Consider the following 14,683-nt stretch of genomic DNA (forward strand, 5'->3'; position numbering starts at 1 on the left):
GTAGCTTGTTGTTTACCTTGGTGATGTCTTTTCTCTCTTAAGAGTAAGAGTATTCCAGCCTTTTAGCCACCACCCCTCAAATGTACTTATCCGTTTAGTAGAGCCAACCTTTAGAGTGCCATTCGATATGATGCCTCACTGCAAAAGTAGTCTTAGTTTTCTAAATATTATTAATGGGTTATATAGTCTATCTTTATAGGTTTAGTAGTCTACTCAGTTACAATCATTTTGTCATTGACTTTATCGGAAAAAAAATCAGTATTTTGGTTAACCTCAGCGTGTTTCTTCAGAAAACATTGATTGCAAGTAAGTCAACCAGGCCTGGTATTTCTCAGGAGAAAATCTCATCTCAACCTTCTCACCCCCACCATCCCCTCACGCACACACTCAACACACTGCCCCTGACGAGTGACCCATATCATTAGTTGAGGAGCATTGTAACGCCTCAATAACAACAATAAAAATCATGCACTATCTTGCAAATGCTTTCTTGTTTCAGTTTCAGTTTTACACTAGAGCTTAATACTTTTATATACTCTTAAAAAGGCTGTTCTTATTCTAAATAGCTATGTTTTTGTAACTCACAATTTCTTTGTTTATTCAATGCAAAACATAGGCGAGATTATATTATATTCGTTATCGACTGTGTTAGGCTCAACTCAACTCTAATCTGTGATGTTGTCTTTTTAATTAAAAATAATATGTTATGAAATAAAACACATTTTAAACTAGCTATGCATTAAAGTCAATCAAATCCATACATGTCTATCCTTCACTTTCATATAAAACATTACTTATTTTTGTATTCGAACTTCTTTGGCAAAGTTATTCAAACTGACAATGAAAAGGTAAAAATGTCCAAACGCTATTCAATCTACCAATGAGCAGCCTGCAAACGATTTAAAAGCTAGGTGTAAACGAAATTGCCCACATTAGGCTGTGTTTGTTTGTGGTTATAGTAGACCTATTTCTTACATGGTAATTTTCAATAAACACTAACAATTGTTAACATACAAAACAACAATCAGTTAGAAAAACCATTACACATTGTGTAATAGGCTACGCTCCAAATAAAACGAAACAGCTATGTGAAACGTCTTTTAAATATTCATTAACTATGGAAATTGTTATTTTCCCATTGAATGGACAATTTTCCTATTGGATGGACTTTACGCACGGCCGCATCTGACTATGCGTAGGCTACGAATTCCTTCGATCGTTTTGTGTTCGTTTTATTTATGAAAATACTTTGTTGGATCATTGAAAAACTATTTTTAATAGCTAATATGCTCTCCAATATATCCACGTTTGTGAGTTTATAATAAACATATAATTTACCTTAACACAATTTGTAATTTACACCGTAAAGTCTTCCAGGCCATTGAGGAAACAGGCTACATTTCTGCTGTTGTGGTAAAATCACCAGTTAGCTGCAAGGTTAACAAAATGTCATGGAGAAAGAAATCTTGATCCATCTAAAGATGAATTCAAATGCAAATGTGAACAGGGATTAGAATCGAACGCTCTGATCATTGCCCCCTTTTCAACACTTCCCAGCGTGTAATCTCTTTACAGAAAACTGCTAACAAACAGAACAGATACGGCCATACAAGCAAATGGTAATGACACTGGTAGGACCCACCTAGCGGTACGACGACGTAACAACAGGGAGTTCGATTTCTTCTTGGCGATGTTTTTTCAGAGTCCCATTCCAGCTTGTCTTATCTGTTCAGGAGCATAAAAGTTATCTTTGTTGTACCACTCGAAACGATAACAAGATAACATTAGAGTCTATTTGATTTCACATGTAATCATAATAACACTATCATGACAATAGTAGGCTGGCTACATTAGTAGTTTATAAGGGAGGATAATAGCAAGAAACAATACATGTGGCTACAACGTGAATATACTTTTATTGATAGCCCAGTGAATAAAAAAAAAGGCGCAATACTAGAAAGTGGAGAAAGTTGTGTAAATCTCTTTATGTTGTGTTTTCAGCATGATTTTCTCTTGCCAACCCCCACTGGTCTACTGGTCAGGGAAAGATTCCAGGGCTGACTCTAGATAAGGAACACTTCAACACTTAGGGTGTAAAGAGGAATCTTTGAGAATGAGTCAGGAATTCCTATACGACTTTCTATTGCCGCTGAAGCATAGCCCTAATACCTCTTAATTTTCCCAGACCATTATGTCTCGTTCACCATGCTCACATGATAAGTAACTTTGCTTGAGACCTGTAAAGACTTACAGTGGAAGTCGGAAGTATACATACACTTAGGTTGGAGTCATTAAAACTCCTTTTTCAACCACTCCACAAATTTCTTGTTAACAAACTATAGTTTTGGCAAGTCGGTTAGGACATCTACTTTGTGCATGACACAAGTCATTTTCCCAAAAATTCTTTAGACAGATTATTTCACTTATAATTCACTGTATCACAATTCCAAGGGGTCAGAAGTTTACATACACCGAACAGCTTGGAAAATTCCAGAAAATGATGTCATGGCTTTAGAAGCTTCTGATAGGCTAACTGACATAATTTGAGTCAAATGGAGGTGTACCTGTGGGTGTATTTCAAGGCCTACCTTCAAACTCAGTGCCTCTGCTTGACATCATGGGAAAATCAAAAGAAATCAGCCAAGACCTCCCAAAAATAATGGTGGTCTTCCACAAGTCTGGTTCATCCTTGGGAGCAATTTCCAAACGCCTGAAGGTACCACCTTCATCTGCACAAACAATAGTACGCAAGTATAAACACCATGGGACCACGCAGCCTTCATACAGCTCAGGATGGAGACAAGTTCTGTCTCCTAGAGATGAACGTACTTTGGTGCGAAAAGTGAAAATCAATCCCAGAACAACAGCAAAGGACCTTGTGAAGATGCTGGAGGAAACAGAAACAAAAGTATCTAAAGCCACAGTAAAACAAGTCCTATATCGACATGACCTGAAAGGCCGCTCAGCAAGGAAGAAGCCACTGCTCTAAAACCGCCATAAAAAAGACAGACTACGGTTTGTAACTGCACTTGGGGACAAAGATCCTACTTTTTGGAAAAATGTCCTCTGGTCTGATGGAACAAAAATAGAACTGTTTGACCATAATGACCATCGTTATGTTTGGAGGAAAAGGGGGGAGGCTTGCAAGCCAACAAACACTATCCCAACCGTGAAGCACGGGAGTGGCAGCATCATGTGGGGGTGCATTGCTGCAGGAGGGACTGGTGCAGTTCACAAAATAGATGGCATCATGAGGATGGAAAATGATGTGGATTTATTGAAGCATCATCTCAAGATATCAGTCAGGACGTTAAAGCTTGGTCGCAAATGGGTCTTCCAAATGGACAATGACCCCAAGCATACTTCCAAAGTTGTGGCAAAATGGCTTAAGGACAACAAAGTCAAGGTATTGGAGTGGCCATCACAGAGCCCTGACCTCAATCCCATAGAAAATGTGTGGGCAGAACTGAAAAAGCGTGTGCGAGCAAGGAGGCCTCCAAATCTGACTCAGTTACACCAGCTCTGTCAACTTTATGTGGGAAGTTTGTGGAAGGCTACCCAAGTTAAACATTTTAAAGGCAATGCTACCAAATACTAATTGAGTGTATGTACATTTCTGACCCACTGAGAATGTGATGAAAACAATAAAAGCTGAAATAAATCATTCTCTCTACTAATATTCTGGCATTTCACATTCTTAAAATAAAGTGGTGATCCTAACTGACCTCAGACAGGGAATGTTCACTTGGATTAAATGTCAGGAATTGTGAAAAACTGAGTTTAAATATATTTTGCTATGGCGTATGTAAACTGCCGACTTCCAATGTACGTATGTTGGCTCCCTGAGCTTCAGCTTAGCAGGTTAACACTGTTTGGTTGCACACAGGATACCTGGGTTTGTTACATTGGTGTTGTGGCTCGCGTGAGTCCTGATGATGAGGAGGGGAGTCGAAAGGGGGGCAAATATATCTGAGGAGGTTTGGAACACCCACTTGGGTTATTTGCAGTCTACATTCTAGATCTGAATGTGGCCTTCTATGCTGTTGGTGGATACTTGTCTGATCCCCAAAGCAGGCTGTGCCCTGTTGTTTTGTTAGCTGACTTGAATCATACAGATGCAGATGAGCGGCTAAAATCATAATCATCACAATCTTACAAGCCTTGTTTTGTTAGCAATGTCACTGCAGCCAGACTCTGACTCTACAGAGTGGCAGTGGCATCATCTCCTATCCTCAAGTGCCCCGATGCCGCAATCTGGCACTGACCAAGGCTGTATCCCAAATGGCACCCTATTCCCTATATTCCTATTTAGTCCACTACTTTTGACCAGGGTCCATTAGGATCCCATAATGCACAATATAGGGAATTGAGTGTCATTTGAGACACAGTCCAAATGACCCTGCAGAAGTGTTTTTTGCAAATGATGATGCAAATGGCACTAAGCGATTTCCGTCAGTATACCCTGCTGTTTTCGTTTCAGCTGGCTGAGCGTGGAGATGCCACCATCCCCGAACCCTTATGGACCCTTATTTTCAGACATGTCCTGCCGCCTCCAGATACGAACAACAATATTTACCTACATGCAAAGCTACTGTCCTTCAGCTCTATCCAAGCAAAGAACGTGTATTTGATGTGTTCTCTCAGGGATGTCAACTCACTCTGTGTACTGTACACAAATAGCTTTGGCTTTTTGCATTTTGTCTCACCAGCTTTGAGTATGTGAAAGTAGTGTTGATCAATGTTTTTCAAGTATGGTGCTATGTGTTTTGGTATTCAGAATGATAGAAAGGCATTTTTTTGTGTGTGTGTCGCATGCATAAGTTAGTCTAGTAGTATTCTGATGATATGGACCAGTTGCTTTAAGCTCAATATACCAAATCACTAATATAACACTTCTCTAATTTGCCAAATTAATTTACAGTGCCTTCAAAAAGTATTCATACCCTTTGATCTTTTCCACATTTTATTGTGTTACAGCCTCAATTCAAAATAAATAAATTTAAAAAAATTATCACAATACCTCATAATGACCAAGTGAAAATGAAACACAGAAATATCTCATTTACATAAGTATTCACATCCTTTTACTATCGAGAGCATCCTGGCGGGCTGTATCACCGCCTGGTACGGCAACTGCTCCGCCCACAACCGCAAGGCTCTCCAGAGGGTAGTGAGGTCTGCACAACGCATCACCGGGGGCAAACTACCTGCCCTCCAGGACACCTACACCACCCGATGTTACAGGAAGGCCATAAAGATCATCAAGGACATCAACCACCCGAGCCACTGCCTGTTCACCCCGCTATCATCCAGAAGGCGAGGTCAGTACAGGTGCATCAAAGCTGGGACCGAGAGACTGAAAAACAGCTTCTATCTCAAGGCCATCAGACTGTTAAACAGCCACCCCTAACATTGAGTGGCTGCTGCCAACACACTGTCACTGACACTGACTCAACTCCAGCCACTTTAATAATGGGAATTGATGGGAAATGATGTAAATATATCACTAGCCACTTTAAACAATGCTACCTTATATAATGTTACTTACCCTACATTATTCATCTCATATGCATACGTATATACTGTACTCTATATCATCGACTGCATCCTTATGTAATACATGTATCACTAGCCACTTTAACTATGCCACTTTGTTTACATACTCACCTCATGTATATACTGTACTCGATACCATCTACTGTATCCTGCCTATGCTGCTCTGTACCATCACTCATTCATATATCCTTATGTACATATTCTTTATCCCCTTACACTGTGTATAAGACAGTAGTTTTGGAATTGTTAGTTAGATTACTTGTTGGTTATTACTGCGTTGTCGGAACTAGAAGCACAAGCATTTCGCTACACTCGCATTAACATCTGCTAACCATGTGTATGTGACAAATAAAATTTGATTTGATTTGATTTTTGAAACTCCAAATGAAGCTCAAGTGCATCCAATTTCCTTTGATCATCCTTGAGATGTCACTGCAACTTGATTGGAGTCCGTCTGTAGCCAATAAAATAGTTTGAAAATGATTTAGAAAGAAACACACCTGTCTATGTAAGGTCCCACAGTTGACAGAGCATGTCAGAGCAGAAACGAACTCACGAAGCCCAAGGAACTGTGTGTATATCTACGAGATATAATTGTGATGAGGCATGTATCTGTGGACGGGTATTAAACCATTTCGAGAGTGTTGAAAGTTTCCAAGAGCACAGTGGTCTCCATCCTTTTGAAGTAAAAAAAAATATGGAACTACCCAGACTCTGCCTAGAGCTGGCCGTCCAACCAAACTAAACAACAGTGCACAAACGATCTTGGTCAGGGAGGTAACATAGAACCCAATAACCACTTTGACAGAACTACAGAGTTCCTTGGCTGAGATAGGAGAACCTGCCAAGACAACAATCTCTCCAGCACTTCCCCAATCTGGGCTTTATGGGACCAGGCACAGCTCATTACCCGTCTAACACCATCCCCACTGTTAAGCATGGTGGTGGCAGCATCATGCTATGGGGGATACTTTTCAGCTGCAGTGACTGGTAAGGATAAAGGGAACAACGAATGGAGCTAAATACAGGCCAATGTTTGAGAACTTGCTTCAGAGTGCCAAGACCTTAGATTGGGGGGAATTGTTATGTTCTAACAGGACAATGACCCCAAGCATACAGCCAAAGCATCACTGTCTTTTTATATATCTTTTTTTTATTTCTTTACTTACCTTTTTGTTCACCTAATACCTTTTTGCACGGTTGGTTAGAGCCTGTAAGTAAGCATTTCACTGTAAGGTCTACTACACCTGTTGTATTCGGCACACATGAAAAATCTACTTTGATTTGACTTGGAATGGCTTCAGAACAAGAATGTGCAAGTCCTTTAGCGGCCCAGCCAAAGCCTGGACTTGAATCTGATTTGAAAATCCATGGAAAGACTTGAAGACTGCCGTTCACCGCTGCTCCCTGTCTAACTTAAAGGAACTTGAGAAAATCTGCAAGGAAGAATGGGAGAAAATCCACAAATCCAGATGTGCAAAGCTGATACAGACATACCCAAGAAGACTCCAAGCTGATACAGACATACCCAAGAAGACTCCAAGCTGATACAGACATACCCAAGACGACTCCAAGCTGATACAGACATACCCAAGAAGACTCCAAGCTGATACAGACATACCCAAGAAGACTCCAAGCTGATACAGACATACCCAAGAAGACTCCAAGCTGATACAGACATACCCAAGACGACTCGAAGCTGTAACCGCCACCAAAACGGTCTCTACAGAGTATTGACTCAGGGGTGTGAATACTTATGTAAATGAGATATTTCTGTATTTCATAATCAATACATTTGCTACAATTTCTAAACACGTTTTCACTTTGTCATTATGGGGTATTGTGTGTGTAGATGGCTGAGATTTTTATTTATTTAATCCTTTTTGAATTCAGGCTGTATCACAACAAAATGTGGAATAAGTCAAGGGGTATGAATACTTTCTGAAGGCGCTATTATTATACTATTAATTTACTGTAACAAGCTGTGGTTGGTTGATGAAAATGTTGGAGGAATGTGGCCAGGCATCCTGTCACTATGGAATCCATATAGTTGTCTCCACCATTGGCTAGATCTGGTACTGCAAAGGGTCATGTTCTGATAGCTAGTGGTTGCTTGATGTTTTTGATGCTATGACAGTGGCGGCCCGCTCATTAGGGTGGTCCAAGAAAATAAGTAAACACATTTTTTGCATTAAAATATATACAGTACCAGTCAAAAGTTTGGACACCTACTCATTCCAGGGTTTTTCTTTATCTTTACTATTTTCTACATTGTAGAATCATGTAGTAACCAAAAAAGTGTTAAACAAATCAAAATGTATTTTCTATTTGAGATTCTTCAAAGTAGCCACCCTTTCTTTGCCTTTGACAGCTTTGCACACTCTTGGCATTCTTTTCAACCAGCTTCACCTGGAATGCTTTTCCAACAGTCTTGAAGGAGTTCCCACATATGCTGAGCACTTGACTGCTTTTCATTTACTCTGCGGTCCAACTCATCCCAAACCATCTCATTTGGGTTTAGGTTTGGTGAACCACACATGTGGAGGTCACCTGTTCACCTACTCTGCGTCTCAGAAAGACACGGCGGTTGGAACCAAAAATCTCACATTTGGACTCATCAGACCAAAGGACGACTGTTGTGTCGAATGTCATCAACGCAAAGGGTGGCTACTTTGAAGAATGTTAAATATAAAATATATTTTGATTTTCTTTAACACTTTTTTGCTAACTACATGACACCACATGTGTTATTTCATAGTTTTGATGTCTTCACTATTCTACAATGTAGAACATAGTAAAATGAAAGTAAAATCCTTGAATGAGTAGGTGTGTCCAAACTTTTGGCTGGTACTGTATATTACGTAATTAATTGATGTATGTTTTAAATACTCATAGAAGTGTGGTAACTGTGTATATTTACCTGTTTGTTCAAAACAAGCTGTTCAGTTACTTACTACTCTGCCCCTCAGTGACTGCCAGCAGCTCTGCAGGTGCATAGGCCATGCAAACATTGCTTGGATTGTGTTGCCAGCTATTTGCTATGAGGGGGAACTGAAAATTACAGATTTTTCTAGCACAAATTGTAACAGCGCAAAGTAATTGGACTGTCCTGGGTCGCTCAAATGTGAGTCCCGTCAGAACGTCTGGGTCTGCTCTCCCTCCCAATAAGCCTCTTGCACCAAATGTGTATGTGAGACTAGATCTGCTCTATCAGGTACAGATGGCGCTAAACCAAAAAGCCAACTGTAATTAACTTGTAAATAAATAATCATAACAGTCATGGGAGCCTGGGACTTGATAAACCGGACAACTACAACTGACAAGAGTCGAAGGACAGAGGGATACACTAGCTAGAACTTTCTCCTCGCAGGTCTGGGAGGACAAAAAAGCCATGACGGCGGCTGGCCAATTTGATTGTTCATCAGGTTCTACTGTGGGTGAGAGATCGACATGTTGTGTCGACGAAAACAGCATAAAACCGGGGGAGTAGCGCAAAGGACGATCAAATGAATTAGCCAGCTCCAGTCATTTTGAGAAACGTTGAGAAATAGTTCAGTCATTTCTTTTGTCAAATTAACCAGTTGACCTTTGATAAGCAGCTAGCTATTTAGTAGCTTTGCTAGCTAGTGAGCTCCCATGCCAATTTCAAGTCTTTCTAAAGTAATATTTCAGTTACTCAAAAATATGTTTTTTCAGAGTGGAAGTTAACTGGCTAGCACATCATGCTTTATGACATTATGTCAGCTAGCTATCCCCAGTTAGGGATATTGTGTTTTCACTTATTGCATCTGCATGCTTGTTGAGTACTCCATTGTGTACTCCTTAGTTTGTGAGCTGGCCGCTCATTCTGAAAAGTATAATCTAATCTGTTCAAAACAGTGTCCGCATGTGCAGCAGTGGTCATTCATTTTTTTTTTACATGCAAAAGTTAAATAGGTGTATTTATGCTGTTGTTGAAATGCTCAGATCGCTTTATATATCTTCTCAAAGAAACTACCGGTAGTTTGAAAACATGGCATCATATTTCTGTCATGCTGCTTTGTTGACAACTCCAACCACCCTGCTCACCGGGTTTTCAGCCAACCAGCGGCTGCCACTGTTCTATGACATCACATTACCAGTATTTCCTAATGTCCTCTTAAAATTGTTTTATTGTGGGAAAGGGCTTTCTTGTATTTCCCATATATTATTTCCCTCCACACCCTCTTCTTAACTTACCCTTCAGATAGATATTTATCTTATTTTGTTCTTTGTCCTTCATTATGTCTTTAAAAAAGATAGACATAACAACAAACATAGTTATTCCGGCCTTTGCATCAATTGACTGTGGCTTATGTTGACTTGATTTACTGTAGTTAAACCAGATGGTAAGACATTGAAGCAATTTTTATTCTTCACAACGCGAGGATGAAGTCCGTTTTGACAGCTAGTTTTTCATTTCATAATGGTACCTGTCACTCTGTGTGTCAATACTTCAGAGTAAGGTATTTCTCAGGGATGATTAGTCAACTGCTGTCACCACAGTTATTGTCTATCCAGCCACTCAATGTAACAATTTGTACAGTGCTCGGTGGCAACACCATTGTGATGGGTGTTGCAGTATCTCAGGGGAGAAAATGACATCCATCAACAGGTGATAAAACACATTTGAATATCGTGATGTCCTAATACAGTATAACCAACGCTACATAGACTACATCGCTATACATTGAGTGTACAAAACATTATTATCACCTTCCTATAATATTGAGTTGCACCCCCTTTTGCCCTCAGAACAGCCTCAATTTGTCAGAGCATGGACTCTACAAGGTGTCAATTGTTCCACAGGGATTCTGGCCCATGTTGACTCCAATGCTTCCCACATTGGATGTCCTTTGGGTGGTGGACCGTTCTTGATACACACAGGAAACTATCGAGCTTGAAAAACCCAGCAGTGTTACAGTTCTTGACAAACTCAAACCGGTGCGCCAGGCACCAACTACCATACCCAGTTCAAAGGCACTTCAATATTTTGTCTTGACGCTTCACGCTCTGAATAGCACACATCACATACACAATCCATGTCTCAGTTGTCTCAAGGCTTTAAAATCCTTCTTTAACCTGTCTCCTCCCCTTCATCTACACTGATTTGATGTGGATTTAACAAGTGACGTCAATAAGGAATCATAGCTGTCACCTGGTCAGTGTATGTCATGGAAAGAGAAGGTGTTTCTTATGTTTGTACACTCAGTGTATATGGCTCTGAAAATACCATTATACATTTAGTTCTATATTTTCCTAATTTTAATATTGAATATAACAAACAGATATGTGTCAAATTAGCAGATTTAATTTGTGCAATATCAGGTAAAAAAAAATGTTGATCTACTGCTTTATTGCAAGTCAGTGTCTTCAGTGCAATAACCTGCTATGCCATCTTCTCTTCATCGTAAATATTAACAGTTTGATTCGATAAGGACCCCATGACCTTTGACCTGGTTAGAGCTCCGTCATTTGACTAAGAGCCTGTCAGCTTCTGTGAGTGTGAGTCCTTCTACTTTCTGACAGTGTATGGGCCATATCATGACACCTAGACCTACTGATTTTGATAAACAATGCCCCTATACCGAATGGCCATACTGCTGAAGTGTGCGGCTTGTCGCCGACCTATTCCCTAAGCGCTGTGTTATCGGATCCTTCCGTTATACAGAGGGCGGTCTGAGAACCACTCTGGGCTTTTAGACAGTCACATGACCCTCCGGGCCCATTACAGCATTCCTGGAAGCAGGCCCTGTCTTTCCCGAAAAGCGTGGAATGTGATAAGCAACTGGATGAGGAGATTTCCCTCTCGACTGCTGAGTAGGCAGCCTATTACGTTAACACTGCCGCAATGTAGAATGTAGAACCACCAGGAACCAGGAAAAAAACAAGACTAGAGGAGAGAAAAAAGGGTTGGTATATAGTGATATTCTCAAGTGTCACAGATTCTTGGTTGAAACTCTCCATTGTCTTTTGTGTGTTCCACAATCATGTCAAAGTATGACACAAAAACAACCTTGATTGGTTAGTTTTCTCCCTCAGATGATGTGGATGGCCATATGGAAGCCTTAGTTTGGATGAGGTCATCTCGTATGGCTGCTCAGGTTCTGAATGAGGTGCTGACGGAGGGGACTATCCTGGCTCACCAGCAGCACGGTTCTCCGCCCATGTTCTAGACCACAGGATATGACCCTCCCCAAATCCCCCTCCCACAACCCCCCTTTTCGATAGGCCCCTCCAGGCGGGTTATGGTAAAGTCAGACATATTTCATTTGGTCACAATGCACTCAGCTGTAGGCTGTTGAAGTTCTCAACTCGATATGTTGAGAAAGGCTAAATGTGAGGAATCTACAGTACAATTCCAACACAGTCAATTTGTGTGTGTGAGGTGGGGGTGGGGTGACACTTGCAGGATATAGATATATGCATGCTTATTAGTTGCAACATGCTTTTTTTCACATAACTACATGGAAACGATGCTGGTAGTAACAGAATCGGGTCGGTCACCAAATCAAATGTCAAGTTGTCAAGTCTTGTTGCCTGTTACTTCTCTTCCGTTACCGTGTGTGTAATGCTGAGAAGCTACAGATCAGAGGTTACCGTAGTGGTTATAGAGTAACTGAGGGCAATGTAAAGTACGGTGTCAAGTATTTACCACTGTTTTTCACCGTCTTTGCTGTACATTGAGAAATTCCTATTTAAACGGTGGCAGAAACCTCCGTTTCTGATATCCTCTGAACTCTGACCTGATGTGAGTGAGTGAGTGAGTGAGTGAGTGAGTGAGTGAGTGAATGTGTATGGGAGTCTGGCACAGTGGTGAGGCTACGGAATGATGAGACACGAAGACTGTTACGGAACAATGGAGAACTACTGAATCAGTATTGTCTCTAGCCAGTCAAAACATGTCATCATTCATAGCTGTGTTTGCATGGCTCTCAAACACAGCTTGTGTTTCTTTGCTTTTGCGCCTCTTTCTGTACGGATTGCCCCAGTTGCGTTTGAAGGACATCGGCAGTCGTGGGCTGAGACAATGTGTCCGCAGCCATATTGGTTCAATGCCACATTGGATTTGTCTTATCTGTGTGAAACCATCGATGATAAGGCTCAAAAGTTATCTGGCTGTCAACCAATGTTATCGCCTCAGATTGCCACCTGGGAACACACAGGGGAATTCCAGGAGGAGCGAATGGCGACATCATGTACAGTGTACTTTATAAGGTTAGACTTGATGTTCCATACCATTATAACCTAGGTCACTTCTTATTAGAAAGCTGCCCAAACATCACATATCATTTCAATTTATTTGGTAATAATTGTGTAAATACCTACTACAACATAGTTGTACATGGAGTAGTCATATGGAGTGGAGTGTAACATGTGTGTAGGCCTAATGATGATATATTTCTACACGTTAGGCCTACTTTCTTAGCAGAGATGTCATTCTGAGTGATCGTAATTCTGTCTATCGAAAGATGCACAATGGAAGGAGAACTGCATGTGAAGCGTTACCTGTCCTACTGTGTCGAGGAAGAACCTCGGTGTAATTCCACAAAGTGTACACCATGCAGATGTGACATGACGTGACTCTCCGGCATCACTTGAGGCTGTTGCCTACCATTTCTCTCTCTCGGATGTGTCAGGAGAAACTCACAGGACATTGTCTTATTCCATCCTGGAAATATAGCTTTTTGATGTCGCGGCTTCTACGATCAAACCGTGAAAGTATCAGCCAAAGTCTTGGAGTCGCTCATTTCCGATCAGCAATCCCTTTGTTGAATTCAGGCAATACGAAGAAGAAATGTGATGAGTTCTCCCACTTTTCAGTGACTCTTTATTCCATCCTTGTATGAGATTATGTCAAACCCTACATCATACTTTCATGTCAAATATGAAATCTGTGTTGCTATGATCCTAATATGATATTTCAACTGCATATCTACTATAACAACAATGTTGTGGTCACAAGGATCCATGCGAATCAAAGAACAAATTGATGAATAGGGTCATGATACCTCACACTGTTGTCTTTAGCTACAGTGCCTTTAGGAAGCATTCACACCCCTTGACTTTTTCCACATTTTGTTGTTAAAGCCTGAATTTAAAATGGATTAAATGTAGATTTTGTGTCGCTGGCCTACACACAATACCCCCACAATGTCAAAGTAGAATTATGTTTTTATGAATTTTTACACATGAATTCAAATGAAAGCTGAAGTGTCTTGAGTCTTTGTTACGGCAAGCCTAAATAAATTCAGTACTAAAAATGTGCTTAATAAGCTGCATGACTGTGTGCAATAATAGTGTTTAACATGATTTTTGAATGAAAACCTCATGTCTATCCCCCACACATACAATTATCTGTAAGGTCCCTCAGTCGAGCAGTGAATTTCAAACAAAGACCCGGGAGCTTTTTTCCAATGCCTTGATAAGAAAGGCACCTATTGGTAGATGGGTAAAAATAAAAAAGAGGATTTTGAATACCCCTTTGAGCATGGTGAAGTTATTAATTACACTTTTGATGGTGAATCAATACAACCTGTCACTACAAAGCAAAGGTATCCTTCCTAACTCCAGAGAGAAAGGAAACCGCTCAGGGATTTCACCATGAGGCCAATGGTGACTTTAAAACAGTTATAGTTTAATGGCTGTGATAGGAGAAAACTGAGGATGGATCAACAACACCGTAGTTACTCCACAATACAAACCTAAATGACAGAGTGAAAAGAAGGAAGCCTGTACAGAATAAAACATATTCCAAAACTGGAGAAATGTGTCAAAGAACTGAACTTCATGTCCTGAATACAAAGTGTTATGTTTGGGGCAAATCTAACGCAACACATCACTGAGTAACACTCCTCCTATTTTCAAGCATGGTGGTGGCTGCATCCTGTTATGGGTTTGCTTGGCATCGGCAAGGACTAGGGAGTTTTATTAGAATAAAAAGGAATGGAATAGAGCTAAGCACAGGCAAAATCCAAAACATGGTTCAGTTTGCTTTCAACAGACACTGGGAGAGAAAGTCACCTTTCAGCAGGACAATAAACTAAAACACAAGGCCACATATCCAATGGAGTTGCTTACCAAGATGACACTGAATGTTTCTGAGTGG

This window comes from Oncorhynchus clarkii, chromosome 13 (genome assembly GCF_045791955.1).
Source record: "Oncorhynchus clarkii lewisi isolate Uvic-CL-2024 chromosome 13, UVic_Ocla_1.0, whole genome shotgun sequence".
In the NCBI taxonomy this organism is placed as follows: Eukaryota; Metazoa; Chordata; class Actinopteri; order Salmoniformes; family Salmonidae; genus Oncorhynchus; species Oncorhynchus clarkii.